A 25,916-nucleotide genomic window follows, 5' to 3' on the forward strand; every position below is an offset into this window, starting at 1 on the left:
GACCCGTTTGTTCAGTTTGAACAATAAAAACAACCCCATTGTACTTAGAACTATTTTAATAGTTTACCTGTTAGAACAGTAATAGCGTTATTTATTTATCTTAATATGCACTGTGTTTTATTGATGTTTCAAAACTGCTTAAGAGTATTCACTATTTTTTATTACTTGTGTGGTTTGTATGAAGATCTTATATCTAATGTCACGTGTTCGTGTCGATGAAGTCACGGTAAATTGACATGGAAGAATCGGGGATGTCGTTTTCCGAGGAAAGGACAAAACCTAATAGGCATGTGCAAGTGACAACAACAATAAATAGTCCACACTAGAAATTTGTATACCTTTCTGTCCAGCTTGTTTTCAACAGCAGCATTCGAACAATTTATGTCAAATAGTGTTGTCTCTATGTCTTCGCATTTGAATTATTGATAGATAAATGTATACATGTTAAACAACAATGGTGGTACTTCTAACGCTTCAACGCAAAATAAAATTATGTTTCGGAATTGATTTATGTACCTAGTTTAAGCGTTATTAATTTCATGAAAATACATTTAGAGAACAAACATTAAACATCTAAAGATTGTAGGCATCGCTAGAAGCTAGATTTGCGCCGATTGTGTAGAATGATGGTTATGTTTTGCATTAACAGCCTTGTAAATTCCATCGGTGTTATCTTTAAAATAGTTGTTGCACTGTAAATTTAATGGAAACATTAGCGATCTGCCGTTATTCTGACATGATTTGAGACAAACATTTCAGCTTTAAAAACTTAACCATATCTTCAACTATTTCACGTTTAAAAGTTGATAACGGTGTCGTTAAAAACAAAGTTCTGACCAATGGACCAAATATCACCTGAATTTGATAACGCTTTTGGATACTTCGTTTTGTATTCTGTATAATTTATTAAAATAAACAATGTACCAAACGGATGTTCTTGTTACCCTCTTATCTGTTTCTATGATAAATTATGTTTTCTTATCAATACTTCACGTCGTAATTGTCGTTATTGATGTATCTATTGATGTATCTAAGAAGTATATGACAGCAGCATGCGAAAACTGTATTAGTTGCATGACTAATTCAAAGCCACCGTCCAGGCCCAAGCATCACAAAATAACTTCAGTCAATTCTCCATTTCAATCCCACCTTCTTTTTCTCTACAATAGTGAACAATGCCGTTTCACGGCATAATATTCACCCCTCAACTACAATTTCTTAAATTAACTGCCTTTCGGCAATTGCGATTATCATCCGATGAATGCAACATCTTCGAATATGCTTGAATCGCAATTTATCAATATAGATGAAAATTGTTGATCTTGTGCAGGTCCCGTGAAATATAAATCAACTTTTAAGAAAGCGTTTATTTACGATATATTGAATGCATTGTTGCCATAAGTGTTTCAATTTTACGTTTTAAAGTGATCTCAAGTGATTGAACTTTTCCCGCGTTATTGTGACGTTATTTGATTAGTGTTTCTGATTACAGTCGGGTCGTTTTATTTACAGAATGGGTAAAAAGAAATACTAAAACGTTTTCTTAGATGAAATGAAATATTTTATTTACAATTCTTGAATAAAATAATGAACTGTGGTGTAAAAATAAGTAATGAAATGGGGTATTGATGTCATTATCGGGGTATGAACGCAATTGGGCAGGTCAGAATGTGTGGAGTCCAGAGTATTCCGCCATTCATTCCTTTAATGAACACATATATGCGCTTTTAGAAAGAGTAGAATATTATGATAAGGAATCGTAACACACTGTAATGTGAAAAAATGAGCTGCGCTTGAGATTAAGGAATGATATGTTCGTGAAATTCGTATTCGTATTTTCTAACATTGTAAAGTACTTTTTTGAAATAGTATTTCGTCTACTTCATGTGTATAAGGTAAAACGAAAGGAATTTATTTTTCTATGTTAAATTAAATTCGGTTATGCCTACATGGTATTATTCCATTATGTATGAAAAAAATGATACATAATGAGTAATGAAATTCTGCATGATTTTGAAATGGTCCAAATGGTAATTATTGGCACTTGTGGGCATGTCATGGTTTTTCGGTACAAGATAAATTATTTGATGTTTTTATTATACTTTATGTTTTGTTGTGAACCATGCGGTATGATTTCTTGGCCGAAAGAATTTTATATGTATCTATCTGTCTTCCAGGACGTTTTCAAAAGAAAACAAGAACCTTTTGGCATGGGAAAGAACGTCATATTAACATTATGACATGCGGAATTTAAATCGGTTCCGATAGAAAAGAAATGTCAAATTAAATATACAGGCTGTGATGTTTTATTTCGTTAGTATGTTGTGTTTTCTTTTTGTAAAATATGCATGCACTTTTTAAAACATCTTTTAATGTTAAATATATTAAATATGTATTACATTGATAAGGAAAATATGTACCGTTGAAAGAGCCTTTGACACAGAAGTAATGCATTCCGTGCATTTGCAACATGGTATAACATCGATTTAAACATAAACAGCCGGACAAGGGTCAGTCCGGATGGACACATTTGTGCATAAACGTGCTACCTGTGGCTCTCGGTCTAATCTAAGTGAACTTTCATTGCAAGTTTTATGAAAATACTATAAAACAGCCAGGACAAGGTTCAGCCAAGATTAGTTCTATCAACAGTACTAATATTGGCGATTACATTTTGGATGGCAGTCAACTCGACAAATATCTCTCTATTCCACAGGCTGTGGAAAGAGAAAGATCTTGCCTATGTCTTCAAGATATTTTTAACTATAAGGAATGTTACTATAAAGACTGTTATGAACTCTTCCCGGCTACCACGCTGTGCAACTCCCCAATGACCGTTCACGTTTTTTAATAGATGGTATGCTTTTTCACTCTGCTGATAAAGGATAGCGGTCTGTTGTGAATGTTGTGACTAAAAACCGTGATTGGTTGTGAAATGGATGGCGATCAGTCCCCGATTGGTTGTCTCTGAGTGTTGATCTTCCATTGGTTAGCATTTTGTTACTAACCAAACACTTGCAGCATTGAAGACCTGCAGGTGACAAAATTAGCCTTAAAGCCAGGAATAGACTTCAAACAGCATTTAAAAGATATAAAGCAATCACGTATATATATATATTGCGAATATGTGTTTTACAGCAGTTATAATGTATTTTGTTTCAAAAGGAGATGTCGCGCTACACTGGCTTGGAAATCATTAGAATATAATGTGATACATTTTTAGTTCGTTTTTGGGCTTCGAAGTTTTCATTCGTGTCGTCGTCGGGCAGCAAAAATTTGGCAATAGCCTGACATTATTCATGATATTCTAATGAAACTTGGTACACGTATTTCAGGACATTGAATATTCGGTTAGCAAGGCTCAACTCTATGGCTGTAAATAATGTTGAATCATGCCCCTATTTCGATTTGATAAACGACAATCGTGTGGGTTTGGTCTTACGCGGCTTTGTTGTTACAATTGTAAAGCCAACCTTAAATGTGTATGCAGTTAATCTGAGCTATTTATAATATACTTGTTCCCTGTATTTGAACTCTAAATATAATAACAGCTTCAGCCTGTTATCCTCTTTACGTAACGGACCTCTCCCCCCCCCCCCCGAGCATTATAAGATATGCTAGTACCAACACGGGTTGGGAGGGGCTAGTTATGGGGGGTTGGGGCCAATAGTGTCCAGATGTGTTATGAAAGAGTTCCACGCTTCATTCATTTAAAATAATAAGCATTACACCCCAACCCTTCCCATTACCTATAAAATACTACATTTTTTATAAAACTGATTGTAGTACATATATCACAATTGGAAAATATGGAGTTCGAATTCAAAACATTGCCGTTCGAGCTACTGAGTACTGCTTACAACCGCCAAGTGTATCGAGTACTCCTTGATTTAAACATATTTTATACAACATGTACAAACAAAATACACAGATTATGCACACAACATAAGCATACCTCAAAGAGTTCCTCTCCGTAGGAATTGAATTACTCATTTTCCAGAAAATTGCGTATGATTGGCGATTAGACGATAAATATGTTTTATTCGAAAAGCAATGTTACTTATGCTTAAAAGTAGAACTAAGGATTGTGTGTTTAGATATAGGCTCGATAGTTCAAACACGATATAATATATATATATACACAAAATAAGCATTAATTTATTATATAAAGGATATATATAGGGTGTGGAAAGATATTTAGGAGGAATAGAAGGTGGGTACACACCATAGTTGTGAAACTTTGCCAGTCAGGTAATGATCAGAAACGTTTCGAGTCTTGTATTTTACTCCTTGAATAGCGCGTACAATTTGGTGAGAGCGCTTTGTCTCAGATGTAAGTTATTTTGAACTGGACGAAATTTATTAACCTTTTAATGGATTAGAGCTGATGTTATTCTAGATACAAAACTTTTGTCTGACTTAGGAATGAACAATCAATCGACGTCAACCTATTCCGGTATCAATAATGTTCATTCATGAACCAATTCATTGCTGTTATCACATTCATAATTACATAAATATAAGTACATGTTGCCGAGTTCAAAGAGTACATTTGTGTTACATTTAACGCGGGAGTGTTGTAAGGAGTGAGTATATATCCCTAAATAGCAATGTCCAAATGCGCCGCACATATTTTCGTTTTATTTTGTAAGTCTCCGACATGTTGTTGCAGCAAACGTTATATAGATGCAAATTCGTTATGAAGTGTTGTGTAATATGCTCAAAAATTTCGTTGGCCTTATGATTAGCGAATACATTATTTAAACATTTAGGACATGCATTTTAATGAAATAGTATAAAGCATACAAATCAATTGCTAACACTCTCAATATATTGATGACACAAGTTCTCAAAGAAAAACCCTTATCTTCTGATCTAAGCATGGACGAAACACCAACACAAAGTGATGGCAACGTATTTGAAATGAAACCGTTCAAACCGGACAGGCCCAAACAGACCATGGATGAGCCACAAACACCAAATAATGCCATCCAAGTGGAAGAAAAAACGGGCAAGAAAAACAAGAACAAGAACAGGTCCATTCAAAGGTTGATTACAAAAAAGATGTTCTGTGTAACAGTTGCCTCTGTTGTATCGTACATTCCTTGCTATGTTCTCTTGGTAACTAAAGAGGTTGGGGAATCGTATAATGTACCTGCTTGGCAGAAAGTGCTATCTAGGTCGTATATGATTAATACTAGTATCAACCCTTATATCATTGGATATTTTAATAAGGATTTTAGACGCTTTCTGAAAATCAAGATATTCTGTTGCTTTCCAGGGTGAAAGTTCTTCTTCAGTGAACTATAATGTATATCCATTGATTGAATTTTTCCTTTGTCTACAATTATGTCATAAATGCTCTTAATATATATATATGCAGTTCCTTATTTATGATCATCACTATATTCTGCGTATTCTAGCATAGTTTTGTATGGTATTTAATTTACACAAAATATCAAGACACTTTCGAACTGGCATCGAGTTTGTTCGAGGAAATACATTCTTTTATATTTGATTTCACGTTCACATTTTGTTTATAAGCATATTCACCGCTGTGTTAATGTACATTTTATTTATTTGTATATTGATTGTGTAATATATAAATCCCATCTATATTTCAACTGTCACAAATATTTACATAAGGATAAATGAATATAATTTCATCAGGTACGATGGTGGACATGAAATTCAAGGCTGCAACTCCTGCAATGTTAATACGATGGTGTAATCAAAAAGTGAACGGTGTTTTGATTCGAAAGGTTGTATTCGAATCGAATGGATCTTTGCATTTTCGGGTATCAAAAGGCGCATGCCAACCGAAATCAATATCTGAAACAAATTTCGAATACGACCTCCAAGATTTAAACAAAGTTCTAAAATAAACAATCCTTTTATGAATATACTTTGCTGGTTAAATCTCTTAACAGACACATGTTTTCAGAATAAATGAATAAATATAAAATCTCATTATAATGACTCGCTCTTTTGTGTTATGATGTCATTTTAACATCGCGCATCATCGCGCAAGGATACGCTTATGATGTTATGTCTCCAGAATAGAATACGGCCTTATTGCACAAAAGTGAAATACGGACTACCATATTTCGCGATCTGTATTGAGCGTGGTTTTTTTATGGATATATAATAAAAGTGTTCGTTACCTTCCCTCTAATTGCGTACCAAATAATCAAATTATTGATAACCGAATCCTTAAACTATTTTGCGAGTCTGCGTATCAATCAAATTCTGCGTATTTGCGTACCGAGCACCAATCTCTTTTACGTTATTTGTTCATATGCATGATTTGTGCAGAAGTGAATGAGTATTTGGAACTCAATGGGACAGGGGGGTCCTCCTCTTGATTAATGGGGCAGGAGGTTTCCTCCTCGTACGCAATAAGGCAGAGATTTCCTCCTTCTGCACAATGGGGGAGGGGGGTTCCTCCTCGTGCTCAAATAAGTCTTTATGAAACGTCCGGTTTTTCGCCTGGAATAACCACTGTTTGATTATCATTGATAAGTTTAAAATAAATCCACAATACTGATCTATGTATATTTAGAAGCCATCGGAAAATCAAGAAGCTCGATGTATTCAGATACATCACGAATTGTTTCATCTACCAGAGATATTTTGAATTGAAAGTTTTTATTAACATTGAATTAATTAAAACACCGTTTCCTTCTTCCTGGTTTACATCCGCCTGTGAAAAGTTATAGTGTCTGCGGTTAACAATTGCGATTTGGTTCCCCGCTTGCAGTGTATGTGCAACGTTACAAGTGGGACACAGATGAAAAACAGCTTACAAACGTTAGCTAACGTTAGCGACTCTAAGCCTGAATTGAACTCAGGACCGGTTGTTTACAGGAATTGACATTTGAAAATGAATTCAAAATTAAGTAAACTTATATGAAACTGTTTATTTATTTGTTCCATCACAATGCGTTTGAACAACCATTATTGCGAAATAAAACGCATGCTTTTATTTATTTTCTCCCTGAACTGTTAGCGAATTCAAGACAACGCTCTCTACAGGTCAGTTGATTTGTATATATTTGTAGAGACGTAAAATTAATCGCTCCTTCGCAAAATATGCACGATTCGATCAGATAATTGTTTCGTTTTCAGAGTAACACAATTTAGTTAAACATATGTTTTCTGGCAACAATTTAAGAATGAATACAAATTAGGTATCAAACACAACATGCATCGATTTTTAATGCTATTTAGTTATATAAATTTAGCAATTCTACTCAGGTAAGGCTTCCTTATATTTTGAAAATAAACACTGAAGGTGTCGCGGAATCCTGTCTGAGCCTTTGCCTTAAAACAGGAAAATAAAAGTTAATTTGGGTTTGTTTGGATAAAAGAGAGGTTTGTGCACGTAAACTGGTTTAAAACCCCAGTAAATTTACATTTTACTGACCGTTCCAAGGCGGTACCTAACAATCCTTGATAAACATACCTAGACTTTATATAGAAATATATGCACTGTGTTGTTTGTGGAGTTTTGTGCTGTTGTTCCATGTTTCTTCTTTTGTTTTTGTGTTCCATGTCTTTGGCGTTTACCCTGTGCCATTAAACGAGGTTTTTGTTAAAATTTTGGCTACTGAGCTTGTTTAAAGCTTAAATCGATGAGCTTGTTTTAAGCTTAAATCGATGATCAGCGAAAAGTGTGTGTTATGAAAGAAAATGGTCGGCAACTTCTACTGTATCGCAACGTGTGAATAGTAGAGCAATTAGCGCCATAGGGAATCGAATGTGGCTGTTAAACAAGTTGGTTTTAGATCACTGCAAGTGTTCCTTGGCCAAGCATTATGGTATATCGCTTCTCGGCCTTTTGGCTAAGATCAAAGTGTAGTATCTGTTCTTATCAGCTTAATATCACGTAACAGCGTTGTCCACATAGATTAAAAGACAGGGCGGCGGTTCGCTTAAATATATGTTCTGATTTACGCTTTTTCAAGCAAAAACAGTTGAAGAGATTTTTTGTTTTTGATTTCAAGCAAATTACACATTGAAAAAGACGACGGTATTGTTTAACGCGTGTTCATATTTCTTAATGTATATATATTGATATCAAGCTTTCGTGTTCTCAAATTACAGAGATTTGAGTAATTACCTGTTAGTTGAAAATGTTAATTAAGTACGAAGGCAGTTCGCCGTGAGTATATTTTTTAACCAAAATTCCGTGTTTTTATTTTCCTTCTATCCGACAGTCAAATATAGCCGATCGTGCAATTAAAAGTGATCATGTGAGTCTTATAACTATTTTCAGTCGAACCTCGCTATGTTGACGTCGGATAAGTCGACTTTCCGGTTATGTCGACTTTTTTCCGGTCCCGAATTTACTCCTTCTTATTCTTTATAAAATAAATCTGTTTGTGTCGATTTTTTATCTCGACTTTTTCGCTATGTCGACCACGTTTTTCAGTCCCAGTGGTCGAATTTCACACATTTCCTATGTTCTTTATGTAGAACTGTAGATCGAGACGTAGGTGTGAAAATATTCATGACGGTTTGCGGCATGTCGCAAAATACCGTCCGTGTCAATATAACAAACTGTGGGATACAAAAATGTAATTGGTAAGTGCGAATAATTAAAGTTGTTTGTTTATGTATTTAGTTAAAGAGACATTTATTGCTCAAGCTCTTTGGTATTGTATAAAACATGAACATTTTATTGATTAGATATCAATCCCGAATGGGAACAGAAAGAATAACTTCAAAATGTCAAATGTTAGTTCCACTGCTCTGGTCGACCAAATCAGAGAAGGACCCGGTATAAAATATTACAATGTACAAATGTATGCAATTGTGGTTTTATATGTGTTTTGTGTGATCCATAAACGTAAAAGAAATAAATTTGACACAAATAATTCTTCTTTTGTTTCACTTTATTTTTCAATAATAAGTTTGCTGTTTTCACGACGAAAATATTTAACAAGACCGTTCAATTGTGGATGTAAACATCGTACAATCCAACTCAAACGTGTTGGGATTGGTGATATTTTTTTGTAATTCGGATGAGTCGACTGTTCGTTATCTCGACTTCACTAGGTCCCGAAAAATTCGACATAACGAGGTAATGTATTTTATTCTGATAAGAAATTTCCTTTCTGTTGATTGTTGAATTATACCAGAATATTGATGAGTATTCCAAAATGCACTAAAGTAGGATATATGAATTTGTCGACGAGTTCACGATGTAGCTTCTGTTCAAAGGCTCTCAAAGAAACATTTTCCCAGCAGAATTAACGCTGTCATCGGTGAGAAGCTGGTGTGTTAGTGAACAAAAAAGGATTATGATTAAGAAGGATTGAACTTTACTAGCCAGTAGGAATCATTTTGTAAAACATAATTAATTGTAGTTTTCATGTAATAAGGGTTAGGAGATGAGTTGGCGAGAGGGCTATCATCTGCAAAAGTGTATATTTGGGCTCGCATTGGTGTAAGCGATATCGTTACCATTAAATCAATAAGTGATAAAATATATTTGGGCCTATGGGTGAGCCCTGTGCGACCCCCAGTGTGAGCGGCTCAAAATTGGAAAAAAACACACAATAAACACTCGTTAAGACCTATTCAGTAAATAACCCTCTTAATACGTCGCCTGATATTCCATATCCTTAGAGTCTGAAAATGAGACCCCCGTGTAATACCCTTTCAAAGGCCTTGATTGTATTTTGATGAACAATATTTGTAGATTGTTAGTCATTAAAAAATATATACACACCTCTGTCCGACTAACAATTCTCTAAAGTAATTAAATAAATCAAGTTTCCATTCAGTAGGGAACTATTTATCTTGTCGTATCAATCTGTTGAAAAGAGCGATCAACTATTTTTGCATTTTATGTCTTTTTTCATTAGTGCAAATTGTCTTGTGAACTTTAAGTTTATCAAGGACGTGTTTAACCTCGGTGTCATTGACATCTTATGACAAAACGATAGTGTAATAACACTGAAACATATAGAGGATAGCTAAAGTTTATTTAAATACATATAGAACTATGATCTGTTAAAGGTATAGGGCATGAAAAAAGACGAAAAGTTATGTATTGTATGAATTTGAACGATCAAACAAAAACACCAATAAAACATTGCCCCAACACAGTTTTCGAAAAAAAAAAATTCAAAAGAATTTCAATTCACAGATAAGCGAAAAGTAGTCCCAAAGCATAGCGAGTCTTTATCATTTCAAATTTGGATGCACAACACAATTGCCAATAGCTCTACCAGTAATAACCACTTTTGCACGATCTTTCACACTCGCCCTTCGACTCGAAGGCGTTGTCCATCATAAGGCGGCTGTAACATTTGACCGGAAGCTTCACGCACTCTCCGCGCCTGAACGTCCACAGGTGGTCCGCTCGGCGACAGACATCTTCACGTGGGGATTTGCCCGAGCAATTTGGCGATGCGCTGCTGTGATAAACGCCACACGACTCTTGACAAAGAGTGACGGAGCAAAGGAGGGCAAACAACACCAAAACAGCGATGATTTTCGACATCTTGCTCTGAGGAATAAAGCACATTATTAAATATCATCAGTAAGCAGCTATTTTGACCGGAATTTGGGTCAGGATTAGCTGTTCCTTAGCGATATAATTTTCCTCCATGAAAACTTTCTTCCGTAGCGACATTACTATTTCTACAACATGTTTCATCATAAAAAAATAAAATAATTGTCGAACCCGATTAACCCTCCTTGATTGTTTTGGTTCCGTACCTTGATAACTTTTTTAAAACGTGCTTATATCAAAACGTTAATGACATTATTATTACAATCGAACTCCGTTGGCGCAAACTCTCTTTGTCCCAGATTCCTCGTTTGCTTAGACTCAATGTAAGGAACTGTTTCTTATATACTTAAGGTATGCATTGGCCGCTTGGCTCGAACTTTCCAAGACTCACGTTATTCCCGCTGGTCTCTTTGAGGTCGAGCCAACGAGGTTCGACAGAAATCATTTTTTGTATTTCGAAGCTTATACGTCATAAATGCTTGCTAAGGTATATTAACATAAAACATAACAGTTATGTCACTGTATGTTGTATTATTCATTACAACTCATGCATCTTTGTGTTCACTATTGTACATATTTCAATAACAAATTTAATGTTTTATGGCTTAAACCGCTACTATCGGTTTAAGAAAAATGCATAAAACATCAACTTTTGGAAGGAAATAAGCTGCAATTTGATCTTTTGTCAGCAGGTTTTTTATTATTGGTTTGCAGATATTAACGCAAAAAAATCGCGTTCCAAGACAAAAAATAAAACAAAAGTTGTCAAAACGTTCAATCTGTGAGAGTGCAGCTTTAATAGCTTTTCCAATACATATATATCCACATAAGTATAAGCAGCACCCCAACGAGCGTATGACATAAAGAATAGACAAGATCAAGAATTTCATTAAGTATCACGAACTTAATTTACAAAAAGTAATTAAAATGTCAAATAAGCGTTCCCAGAACTGAACAAAAAATATCTTTGTTTCGAGATATTCATACTTGAGTTAAAATGAGACAACCTACGTTCATTTCTGTTGTTGGGTGTAATCAACGTCCCTTCTATTCAGACAGTTAAAGTTTTCATAATAAGCATGCAATAAATGCATGTATATAGTAACTGGAAGCAATTTGTATATACTCGTATTGTAATTATTTATTCTCTGATCCCATGTTTTAATAATGAAATGATATTTACAATACTTTATCATTTTGCAACGCAGGCAGTAGTCAATAAATATGAAAAACTACCGAAACAAGCTCAGTAGCTAAAAGTTTAAATATTAACCATGTTTAATTGCACAGGGGAAACGCTAATCACATAGAACACAAATAAAACACTAAAAAACACAAACGAGAAACCTGGAACAACTGCACAAAACTCCACCTGTTTTAAGCTATCAAGACTATGTTTTCTACAATTAACCATTAACAACCAACTATAGCAAATTTGAAACAAAACTTACCAGTTTAGTATGATCTTCACAAATCTACTGTTCCGTTGCACAATCCATGGTATATTTATAGTACTGTGCCTTTTAGCCTTATGATATGTCATGCCACCTGATACACTTGGCACCATATGTTACCAACGTCACCTCTGAAAGGATGATTAATTTGCTATGGCCTTATACCATTTCACAGAGAAAACAACATTATTCATTATGTAAAAACAACTAACATGCCGTTATCTAAGCCTGTCTATTGTTTATTATTTGTATCCAATTAATGTGTTCCGGGAGATGCAGAAAGCTGAACAAACGGAGAATCTTTTAGAGTAAGCCCATTCTGGACCTGGATACTCGGTATGTTCACCAAAGTAGGGTCTTCATCATTTCTTATAATAGTATTAACTTTTAAGTAACGATTTGCGAGTAAATTAAAGTACGCTTTATTGGTTAAAATGAATTCTTACAATGCAGGACATGGTAAAATTCACTTAACTACACCGTTTTTGTGTTCATCGCATCCCTCATAACTACGCCCACACTCCCTCTAATACTTTTGGACTGGAAGACGGTGTCCATAATGAGAACGCGGTAGCATTTGACTGGAAGTTTCTTTCACCTGTTGCGACTATAATTCCAACCGGAAGCAGTTGTCTGTATATGGCCGGTGCCCCTTGCACTTCTGGAAGGGAAGGCTATCGGAGCTGCCGCCCGGCCAGTCAGGCGTCTACTGACATGAGGACGATTGTTGCCAGTACGGCGATGACCAATAGGGCCACAAGGATATTTCTAATATTGCACTGAAATATACATGTACATCAGATTTAATTTATAACAATAACAATGCCACCAGAGAAAAAGTTTGTCGTTAGAACTTACTTATGATCATCAGAAAGTGTATTCCCTCCGCCTTTTGGGTACGAAATATTCATCTATTTTCAACCAGAATCCAGCGCCTTGAATACTTATTATTATTTAACAATGTTGTCACATAATTACTTTCTGTGCACCGCGCACCACCCTCTTGAGATCCGAGATTTCCTATAAAAAAGTCAAACATTACATAACGTAATATAAAATATAAATAATAATAATACTTTATCTGTTTGCGAATTATCAAAAAGCCCCATACTTCAGAGTCGTAGCGTAAAAAAAAAAGGGTTAACACCAAAACATACTCTTGACAATTAAGCTAAACTTAGATATCCAGGGTGTGTGCCTCCAACCCACACATAGAAATTGACGTGACATCATTATAATTCAAACAACGAAAGTTTAGTTAAGAAAAGGAATGAATAATTAAAAAAAGTAATTTTAGAAGAAATGTACCGGTAGCTAAGAACAAATTGTTTTCAGAAAATACATTATGTGTTGGATTGTTTATTCTCTATTTGCAAGCATGTAATGAAATGTAAAAAATTGTTAATATTTCATAACAATTCAAATTGAAGTTTCAAAGATGAAAATCAGTTTATAAGTAGTAAATTACATATAGCAGATATTACTAGCGTTGTATAATGCGGTACGCAAAACAAGGGTCTATGCTTATAATTTTAAAATTCATTTAAGGCAAAACGTCAGCAAATGAAATAATAGATAATTATACTCCCTAAAAAATGGTTACAGTGCTGTGAAAAAACATTCGATCAATGGCAATGAACTAACTGTACTATTTAAAAAAGATAATATATCATATTATGATAAAATAACTTATCCCTTGATGATAAATTAAATACGTTATACATGTAATTCTATAAACCTTCTGTTCCACGCTTTTAAAGCTGCCCTAAAAGCCTCGAGGTACATGCTGTATTCAGAATACATTCCAAAACCATGACAAAAGGATTGACCACAGCTGTCGAACATCCACAAAATATATTTTTATGTCATGTGTTCTAACTTCGGGCCGTAACAACCATAACAACAAAAGTTGATAATGATTCATCTTTTTGAACTGAAACACAGTAGACCACTGGTGGTCCAGTCATCTGTCTTGTTTAATCATGGGGCTCCAACTCTGTTACACGCAGAATATTTGAACGATGAGTTTGTGCTCCGAAAGCCTGGTAATGGTGTCTCACTTTCCGCCGAGTATTGTATAATTCAACGTTATAACAGCGAAACATAATATAAAAACATGTATCAATTAACCTTCGACATGAGATGAAAATGAGTATGCTAGTAAGTTCTTATCATCATTACTTACATAGCCATGAAGATATAAAGATTTAGAACTGTTTCCCTCAAATAATGTATAAATTGCCATCTGTTTAGTTTGCACAATGAAAACAGTTCTATAGTACTAAAACACCTTTAAATATATTACCTTTTATAATAGTTAAAGTTTTATTCAATTATTTTATGTATGTCTTTTTAACTGCTAAAGATTATTCACTAGTTTGTATTATTAGTCTCCGTTTGTATGACGATTTTATATCTAGTGTCACGTCGCCATCTCGATAGGAACACGGGTAATTGCAAGATATGGAAGAAAGGGGATGTCGTTTACCGAGGAAAGGACAAAACCTAATAGGCGTGTGCAAATGACAAAAATAACAACAACAATAACTTGTCCACACTAGACATTTGTATACCTTTCTGTTCAGCTTGTTAAATGCTTTCAACAGTAGCATTCGAACAATTTATGTCAAATGGTGTTGTCTCTATGTCTTCGCATTTGAATTATTGATAGATAAATGTATACATGTTGTTGAACAACGATGGTGATACTTTGAATGCTTCAACGCAAAAATAGATTATGTTTCGGATTTGATTTATGTTCCTACTTTAAGCATTATTAATTTCATAAAAATACATTGAGAGAACCAACATTAAACATCTAAAGATTGTAGGGATCGCTAGAAACTAAAATTGCGCTGATTGTGTAGAATAATGGTGATGTTTTGCATTAACATCGTTGGTAATTCCATCGGTGTTATCTTTAAAATAGTTATTGCACTGTAAATTTAATGGATACATTAGCAATCTGCCGTTATTCTGACATGATTTGAGACAAACATTTCAGCTTTAAAAACTTAACCATATCTTCAACTATTTCACGTTTAAAAGTTGATAACGGTGTCGTTAAAAACAAAGTTCTGACCATTGGACCAAATATTACCTAAATTTGATAACTCTTTTGGATACTTCGTTTTGTATTATGTATAATTTATTAAAATAAATAATGTACCAAACGGATGTTCTTGTTACCCTCTTACCTGTTTCTATGATAAATTGTGTTTTCTTATCAATACTTCATGTCGTTATTGTCGTTATTGATGTATCTATTGATGTATCTAAGAAGTATATGACAGCAGCATGCATAAACTGTATTAGTTGCATGACTAGTTCAAAGCCACCGTCCAGGCCCAAGCATCACAAAATAACTTCAGTCAATTCTCTATTTCAATCCCACCTTCTTCTTCTCTACAATAATGAACGATGCTGTTTCACGGCATAATATTCACCCCTCAACTTCCATTCCTTAAATAAACTGCCTTTCATGAAATTGTGATTATCATCCGATGAACGCAACATCTTCGGATATGCTTAAATCGCTATTTATCGTTTATCAATATACATGAAAATTGTTGATCTTGTTATTGTTTGTATCCTGTCAGCAAGTCCTGTGAAATATAAATCAACATTTTAGAAAGTGTGTATTCAAGATATGTTGAATGTATTGTTGCCATAAGTGTTTCAATTTTACGTTTGAAAGTGATCTCAAGTGGTTGAACTTTTCCCGCGTTATTGTGACGTTATTTGATGAATGTTTCTGGTTACAGTCGGGTCGTTCTATTTACAGAATGGGTAAAAAAGAAATACTGAAAGGTTTTCTTAGATGAAATGAAATACTTTATTAACAATTCATGAATAAAATAATGAACTTTGGTGTAAATATAAGTAATTAATTGGGGGATTGATATCATTAGGGTATGGACGCAATCGGGCTGGTCAGAATGTGTGGAGTCGGGAGTAATCCGTCATTTATTCCTTTAATGAGCAGATACATGCGCTTTCAGAAAGAGTAGTAGATTAGTGATTATGAATCGTAGCACACTGTAATGTGAAAAATGAGCTGCGTTTGAGATTAAGGAATGATATGTTCGTGAAATTCGTATTCGTATTTTCTAACATTGTGAAGTACATTTTTAAAATAGTATTTCGTCTTCTTCATGTGTATAAGGTTAAACGAAAGGAATTTATTTTTCTGTGTTAAATTACATTTGGTTATGCCTACATGGTATTATTCCAATATGTATGAAACAATTGATACATAATGAGTAATAAATACTGCATGATTTTGAATTGCCTCAAATGGTAATTATTGGCACTTGTGGGCATGTCATGGTTTTTCAGTACAAGATAAAGTATTTGATGTTTTTTATTATACTTAATGTGTTGTTGTGAACTATGCGGTATGATCTCTTTGCCGAAAGAAATATATATATATATATATATATATATATATATATATATATATATATATATATATATATATATATATATATATATATAAGATATATATATATATATATATATATATATATATATATATATATATATATATATATATATATATATATATATATATATATATCTTCCAAGACGTTTTCAAAAGAAAACAATCACCTTTTGTCATCAGAAAAAGAACTTCCTATAAACATTATGACATGCGGCATTTAAATCGGTTCCGATAGAAAAAAAAATCAAATTGTATATACCGGCTTTGATGTGTTATTTCATAAGTTTGTTGTGTTTTCTTTTTAATATATGCATGCACTTTTTAAACATCTTATAATGTTGAATATATTAAATATGTATTACATCGATAAGGAATATATATATATATACAGTTGAAAGAGCCTTTGCCACAGACGTAATGCTATTTCGTGCATTTGCAACATGGTTAAACATCGATTTAAACATAAACAGCCGGACAAGGGTCAGTTGACAAATTAAGCCCTAAAGCCATGCGCCCATCAATTACAACCCGTTAAAGGCTTCAAGCAGCATTTAAATGATTAGAGCAATCACGTATATATATTGCGAATATGTGTTTTACAACAATTATAATGTATTTTGTTTCAAAAGGAGATGTCGCGCTACACTGGCTTGGGAATCATTAGAATATAATGTGATACATTTTTAGTTTATTTTCGAGGTATTATGACAGCCTTTGGGCCTCGAAGTTTTCATTCGTGTCGTCGTCGGGCAGCAAAAATTTGGCAATAGACTGACATTATTCATGATATTCTAATGAAACTTGATACACGTATTTCAGGACAATAAACATTCGGTTAGCAAGGCTCAACACTCTGGCTGTAAATAATGTTGAGTCATGCCCCTCTTTTGATTTGAAAAACGGCAATCGTTGGGGTTTGGTCCTAGGCGGCTTTGTTGTTTCAATTGTATAGCCAACCTAAAATGTGTTAGCAGTTAATCTGAGCCATTTATAATATACTTGTTCCCTGTATCTGAAGTCTAAATATAATAACAGCTTCAGCCTGATGTCCTTTTTACGTACCTGACACCCCCACCCCCTAGAGCATTATAATACATGCTAGTACCAACACGGGTTGGGGGGGGGGCTAGTTATGGGCTGGTGGGGGCCAATAGTGTCCAGATGTATTATGAAATAGTCCCACACTTCATTCATTTAAAATGATAAGCCCTATACCCCAACCCTTCCCATTGCATAAAATACTACACTTTTTATAAAACTGATGGTAGTACATATATCACAATTGGATAATATGAAGTTCGCATTTAAAACTCTGCCGTTCGAGCTACTGAGTACTACGTACAACCGCCAAGTGTATCGCGTACTCCTTGCTTTAAACATATTTTATTCAATATGAACAAACAAAATACACAGAATATGCACACAACATAAGCATACCTTAAAGAGTTCCTCTCCGTAGGAATTGAATTACTCATTTTCCAGAAAAAATGCGTATGATTGGCGATTAGCCGATAAATATGTTTTATGCGAAAAAGAACGTTACCAATGCTTGAAAATGTAACTAAGGATTGTTTGTTTAGATATAGGCTCGATAGTTCAAACACGATATATAATAGATACAAAATAAGCACAAGTCATTGTATAAAGGATATATAAAAAGGGTGTGTAAAGATATTAAGGAGGTATAGAAGTTGGGTACACACCATATTTGTGAAACTTTGCCAGTCAGGTAATGATCAGAAACGTTTCGAGTCTTGTATTTTACTCCATGAATAGCGCGTACAAGTAGGTGAGAGCGCTCTGTCTCAGATATAAGTTATTTGGAACTGGAAAAAAATTAGTTAACCTTTTAATGGATTAGAGCTGATGTTATCCCAAATACAAAACTTTGGTCCGACTTAGATGTGTGAAATTGAACAATCAATCGACGTAAACCTTTTCCGATATCAATTATGTTCATTCATGAACCAACTCATTGCTGTTACCACATTCATAATTACATAAATGTAAGTACATTGTGCATTCGTTCAAATAGGTCATTGCTTAATTTCTTGATTAGTTTAACGCCGCACATATTTTCGTTTTGTTGTGTACGTCTCCACTTTATTGTTGCAGCAAACGTTATATATAGATGCGAATTTTATTTTAAGTATTGTTGAAAAATCCTCAAAAAATCATTGGCCTTATGAGTAGCGAATACATCATTTAAACATTCAGGACCTGCATTTTAATGAAATAGTATTATGCATACAAATCCATTGCAAACGCTCTCAAAATATTGAATAACAGATGATTCTGCATAATCCATAAATTAAGTTACAACATATGTAAAATGAATATATTGTATTACAGATTAATCTGCACAATTGTTCCATTATAGCTGTCACATGACTAGTAAATATCTCAATTGGTTGAGCATTTATAAATCAGGGCGGTGCGGCGTCATGTCAATTATTTTTGTACTTGAAATTTACAATAATTCAGCGTATCATTGTCGCTTTGTACGCATGCTATCAACGACCTTTTATTTAGTATGGATTTCGCATTTTTATTTGCAACATTTACATACGTTTTACTAACAACTGCAGTATGTCTTCAACTTACCAAATACAAGAAACTTGAAGGAACATCAAATTTATCTGGGATACATTTAAAGAGTGCCTCTGCTCGGTCAGTTGTAGACTGCTTAGGGTTGTGCGTCAAACTTGCAAGTTCTTCACTGTGCGATGTGACAATCCGCTACTACAAACAGCGTCCTGTATGTGACCTGCTTATCCAGGACGATAAAGGCGGTGAAAGGTGGTTAGCATTCTAATTTGACAATATTTGCTATTTCCTTTCCACCTGACTCAACATGCAACGACGGCTGGAAACACTTCAGATCTTCTTGTTATCTGGTTGTGGGAAAACATGAAAATTGTTCAGCTGCAAGACAGGTGTGCGCTTTAATGGGAGCAAACTTAGATTCTGTCAATGACAAAGAAGAAGACGACTTTGTAATGGACCACATAAACCCTGCCGATATCCGGAACACAAATTTATACATAGGAGCGAGCAATTGTCTGGATGGAAGCAGATTCACCTGGGACTCCGGAGAACCGTTGACCTACTTACATTCTGGATTTAGTCCCTACCCATTGTCCGACAAACTTACATGTGTATTTGCAGCACGTACTTTAGAGAAAACGGCATGGGCTCAGGGCAGTATTGGACGCTTTCCTTTCTATTGTGAGATAAACAATATGTAAATATTTCTGATTTTAGGACGCTTCTAAAAAACGGACACCAAACATCGCAGCATAATCCAAAAAAACGTAATTTCATCAAAAGCTATTTTGTAATTTCAAAAAATACTTTTCAAAAATATCTCTTCTCTTGCATTGTAAAGAAAGTTATCTTTCTGACTTTTTCAACATTAAAAAAGGTGTACGCCAAGGATGCCCGTTATCTCCGTACTTATTCCTTATCTGTATAGAAGCGCTTGCTGTTGAAATCAATACAAACAAAAATATTAAAGGTATAAATGTACATAATACAGAACTGAAACAAACCTAATTTGCTGATGATGCCAGTTTCCTTATGGATGGAACACAAAAATCTTTCGAAGAGCTTATGATTAGTCTAAACGATTTTGGAAAAGTTTCAGGGTTAACATTAAATAAAGCTAAATGTGCAGTTTTACGATTAGGTCCCCTTAAATACGCTGACATACCGTTTTGTAAGAAATATAATTGGCAAATCACCCAAACATCTGCGCTAGGCATTACATTTACCAACGGCACAGTTGAGATGGAAAAAGTAAACTTCACTGATAAGATTTTAGAATTTGAGGCATGTCTTGAAAAATGGAAAAAATGGAATCTTTCGTTACTTGGCAAAATCACTGTAATCAAAACGTTTGCGTTCCCAAAACTTCTGTTCCCTCTAAATGTCTTGGAAACACCATCAGAGACATGTTTAAAAATGATACAAAACAAAATGTACAAATTCTTATGGAATGGAAAACCCGATAAAATATCAAGAAATCAAATAATTCAAGAATATGAAAATGGTGGTTTATAAATGCTCAATATATCTATTTTTGTCAAAGCAATTAAAGCAAGCTGGGTAAAAATAATTGTTTTAAACAAACAATCTATATGGGTTAAATTATATATGCAAATGACCAAACAGTTTGGAGAAGATCTAATTTTTAAAAGTTGTATGGATCCGAAAAGCACTCAAAATCTTAAATTAAAATCTGTTTTTCTCACAGAAGTCATACAATCATGGGCATCGTTTACATATAAGACGGATACTGCGATCGTAGCAAAAGAAATTATATGGAACAACAGCAAAATAAAACTCCCTAATAATAAAACATTTTTTTACAAAGAATGGCATTATAGGGGTCTAAAATATGTCGAACATTTGTATGACTACAGAAAAAAACTTTTTATGACTTTAACGACTTATCGAGACTATACGATCTTGGTACACACGATATTTGAAATACTATGCTTTAATCAGCAGTATTCCTGATGACTGGAAATCCCGGTTGAAAAATGAAGGCAGATCATATAACACACCAACTTACTTTGTAGATAAAATGGAGGAAAATACAAAAATTAGTAAAATAGTCTACAAGAATCTTATTATACAACTTAAACCTGAAAATAGAACTCGAGAAGAAAACTGGGAATCTCAATTTGATCTTAACTCTATACAATGGAAAAATGTGTACACACAGGCGCTCAAACTAACAATAGATACGAATCTTCGGGAATTCCAATATAAATACATCATGAATATCATTCCAAACAATGATAAGCTTTACACGTACAATATTGTTGCATCAAGGTTATGTGATTTTTGTGTAATGAACATCGACTCAAACATCCATATGTTTTGGGAATGTCATATTTCGCAGACGTTTTGGGGTGAATTTAGAACATTCATAACAAATTCTTTCAATGAAGTGAGCTTTATAGAACTATCATATAAAACCATTAGCTTTTGTGATTTAATGCCAAACAAAGAAAAATGTGGTTATCAAATAAATTTTATGATACTTCTAGGAAAATATTTCATTTTTAAATCAAAATGTGAAGGAAAAATACCAACATGTGCAATGTTTGTCCAATATCTCAATAAACGACTAAAAATAGAGAAAACAATAGCAACAATGAAGAATAAAATCAACACCTATAATAGACGATGGCAACAATTAGAACACTTATTATCTTAGTAAAACAGCTCCAGTATATAGTAGTATTGTAAAGCGCATTTGAATGAAATATCCACCAAAGAACTGTACTTTATAAGATCCATTTTCTTTAAAGCAAGTAGGTTTTTTAAAGTTAGCAGGTGTTTTTTTTTGTGTTTTTTTTTTCATTTTTAAATTTAACATTTATATTAGGAACACTATTCCGAAACATCAAATACACACCACCTCTCCCATTTTTTTAATTTTTTTTTTGTCTACCTTTTTTATTTGAAAACAAGTCCCAAACGCTAATAGAAGTTTTTCAAACAAAGAGTTAGATCAATATTTATTTGTTCACATTGATATTATTTAGTATAATGGTGTGTATTAAATGATATACATATATAATTATGTCATTTATAAATGTTTGTATGAATGAACATTTGGGCAATAAAAAAACAGAAACCGGAAGAAAGTTCATGTGCGAATTACATGTTTTAGATAATAAGTATATTATAAATTTTATCTTAAGCTAAGGGCATACATTTAATCAAATAACTATTGTTTAACAACCTGGCAAACAGTTTAAACACAAACGCCAAAGACATAGAACTTAAAAACGAAAAATCATTGCCATTAAACCGGGTTAATGTTTAAACAGTTTGCTACTTAGCTTGTTTCTGTAGTTTTTCACAAAAGTATTGTTTACATTGGCACTGAAAAAAGCCATTTTTTATCATTTAGCTTTAAGAGTTTTATTGACCATTACCGGAAAGGTTTGTCTTATAGATTTAAACAAATACGAAAAATAATTAAATTAGTCAATGAGTAAAACATGTCAAGTCAAGCGCTTAATCAGCACTACAATCCTCGGGCATGAACTTATTTGCACTCGCTAATCGGCAATACAAACCACCAGAACCTAATAGATTGCCGTATTGATATGATATCTCAATTGGAAAAACAAGTTAAAGAACTCACTATCCTGTCAAATCATATAAATATATTTACTATGCTGTTTTGTTATCTATATTATTTCGTCATCCTTACGCGATAAGTTGGTTTCTTATTCCTTATTCTTTATGAAGTACATATAGACATATTTATACCTCAACTTTCATTCCTTATATGGACTGCCTTTCGTCAATTGCGTTTATCAATCGATGAACGCAACATCTTCGGATATGTTCGGATCGCAATTCTTCGCATAACATTATACATGAAAATTATTGATCTTGTTATTGTTTGTACTTTGTCAGCAGGTCTCGTAAAATATAAATCAACATTTTCGAAAGTGTAAATTTATTATATTTAAAATGGATTGTTGCTATAAGTGTTTAAATTTTACGTTTAAAACAGATTTCAAGTGGTTGATTTTTTCCCGCGTTATTGTGACGTCATTTGAAAAAATGTTTCCGGTTACAGTCGGGTCGTTCTATTTACAGAATCGGTAAAAAAGGATAAATTAATGGTTTTCTTAAATGAAATGAAGTATTTGTTTTAACAATTCTTGAATAAAAAAGGAACTTTTGGTGTAAATATAAGAAATGAATTCGGACTCTACACACTTTGACCGGCCCAATTGCGTTCATACCCCGATAATGATATCAACCCCGCAATTCATTCCTTAAATGAAATATGGTTAAAGGATTCAAATGGGATTGAAATGGGACTATTCAACGTATTGGCGAAATGTTAGTTTATAATGCATAATTTCTTTTTTGTCAACTCGTTCCTTATTCGTAATTCCGAGTATACTTTTGCAAAATAACATGGAATCACAAGTATTGGTTATATTTGTCTATAAAACCCATGTGTTCGAAAATTGCAAACGTCAAAAAAAATATAAGGAACCGGTTCCCGATTTCTATCTTCAAATGCCTGAAACACTGTTCCTCTTGATTTTTAAAATACCTTAATGAATTCAACTTTTCAAATCAATGCGTGACAAAGTAAACCTTACCATCCTATTCCTGAAGAAATAACTATTCATCTTTGGTCAAGTTTTTATTGTATATTATGCTCTGAAAACGCATCAAGATTAGAATAACGCACAAAAACTTTAAATGTCAATGTAACATTTTTGTTAGCAAATGATTTACACAAAAAATACTATAATGTCTAACGGTGCGATAGAACGCACCGAATCCAAATAACGAGTAAGACGATGAAACCCTTTCCGTTATTCAAATGCAAACAAGAAAACAAAGACTGTCCTATCCCTTCTCTTTTTGTGAAAAAGAGTATATGATGTCCAAAACGCACCACATTCTGAATAAGGAAAACTAGATGGTAATAGTTTTGGTCCACATAAAAGTTTACACTAATAAATCGTTTAATGGGGCGCTCTGTAGTTATCTAAAGTGGGTATTAAGAGGACGAACCAAACTCCGACAAACGAAAGAGAATCATTGTAATGTCTTGTGCGCTTTAACGAAGCGTTGGCATTTTACAACGTGGAAATTCAAGCCATGACACTCAACGATACAAAAAGTTAAATGAAAGTCCATTGCACCAACCGATACACAAAGCTCCACTAAACAACAAATACTAAATATTTGTTTTAATAAATTCCTAGTGTTACCTTCGAAGTATTGCAAACACATAATGAGTATGTGTTTCTTTGTAGTCAGTTTCTCTTGTCAGCGCCACACTTTCATTATAACCAATATTTGAAAGACTTGATGTTTAGTGTTGTTATTTTTTTATTTCAAACTTGGTACGTTCATTGGCCACGGTTATTAGAAAACCTTGAGCGGTTTGGGGTCAGTAAGTCAACTGTTGTGGTCATGATAACTAGAATAACAATGAGCTCTCCCGATAAGCCACAAATTTGATCCGACTATTTCAAGTACTTGCATTACCACGCTGGATAGGAACTGGATGGACAGTGAAAGAAATAATAAGTTAGGGGACAGTGGTCTTAAACCTGTTTTTAAAACCAGCTAAGTGAAAGATGTTTCCCTGATCGTTTATAATAATATATATATTTGTTTGCTTTGACCAGAAGTTGAGCTTTAGGAGCTTGAACTTGGACAAAATGTATGTTGAATACTCGTAAATTATACGTTACATAATTGATGCAAACAGTATCTTCGAACGTATCTCACAGTTATACAAGCGGAAACAAGGGAGCACATAAATATTATTAATTTTTCATACTACTTTAATGTCTTTAAAATAGCAATTTCAAGATTATTACTTGATAAAAAACAATTAAGCATGTATAAGTTCCATTAAATGCATTGCTTCTCCGCACTTATATAAACAAGAATATATACCCATCCTACGGCATCCATTATGAGCAATGAAATGAAGAAGCAAGATAAAACAGGCTTTTCATTAATTTATTTGTGTTTGCATCGTTTAATTTTGTATGACTTTCCGATGATCAATCGATGCACACTCGTATTCATGCCCACATGGCTGACAAGATAGGCCCATGTCAAGAATGAAAGAAAGATGAGGCAAATCATACGTTATATTGAGCCTGTGGAATCTCAAATATGTGTGCAGTAAATTTAAAATAGGATATTCCTCCAAACGTTAAACACGAATCCGTCGAGACGGTAAAGCGGTGCAGTTTATGAACGGACGCATGTAAAACATCAGCATCTGATTACATGTAATTAATGTCGAACATGGGTTAACAAGCAGAAGTCGAGAAGGCCCTGCGGTTGAGTCAATCATATCAACTCAGCCATCTCCGGCATGCTTCCGGATAGGCTAATTAAATAGTTGTTAGGATAAACAAAAAAAGGAAATGGATTGTGTGGACACGTTATATGCGTTTGTTTCAGAGAAGATGTTAATTGTAACCTCAAAGTATGTTCGCTCTAAAATATTTGGATGTTCTTCTGTACTTAAAACACACTGTTTGCACTAGATAAATCGTGAACACGTAGTAGGTTTACTGGACAGTTATCGAAGTAAACATAGTACATGTATGCATAAAATAATACATCAAATTTGATGCATGTAAGGACTAAATGTCAGCTTTATTTCAACCTTTAGTTTTATTTAGATAAACATCTCTCCTTTTTGTTTTAGATATAGACAAAAAATACATGAGCCATCTGTATCCAATTAAATATTATTCTAAGTGTAATTTAGGTTTTGCACTCATTTTTATTAATTTGCCAACCGTCTTTAAGTGGATTAAGAATCTCGGGAGATTTAACATTATTTTGAAGATCTATGCCACTACAAAATTAAATGTCATCATTAAAAAACTTAATGTGCCAGATTTTGTTCTTATTAATTATATCTAATTCTTATTCCAAGAACCTCAACACATTTTCTTCAAAC

The 25,916-nt window shown here is 33.7% G+C and overlaps 1 long non-coding RNA gene and 1 other non-coding gene across 2 annotated transcripts; one reads left to right on the forward strand and one right to left on the reverse strand.

The window, feature by feature from the left end:
* Window positions 1-7,824: 7,824 nt before the first annotated feature.
* LOC128241941 (U2 spliceosomal RNA) lies at window positions 7,825-8,019 on the forward strand. Its single transcript, XR_008262529.1, has one exon. It is a non-coding gene; the product is annotated as a U2 spliceosomal RNA (small nuclear RNA).
* Window positions 8,020-9,973: 1,954 nt separating this feature from the next.
* LOC128241932 (uncharacterized) lies at window positions 9,974-12,042 on the reverse strand. Its single transcript, XR_008262528.1, has 2 exons — window positions 11,977-12,042; window positions 9,974-10,519 (listed from the first exon to the last, which is right to left on the reverse strand). It is a non-coding gene; the product is annotated as an uncharacterized LOC128241932 (long non-coding RNA).
* Window positions 12,043-25,916: the final 13,874 nt, after the last annotated feature.

This window comes from Mya arenaria, chromosome 7 (genome assembly GCF_026914265.1).
Source record: "Mya arenaria isolate MELC-2E11 chromosome 7, ASM2691426v1".
Lineage (NCBI taxonomy): Eukaryota > Metazoa > Mollusca > Bivalvia > Myida > Myidae > Mya > Mya arenaria.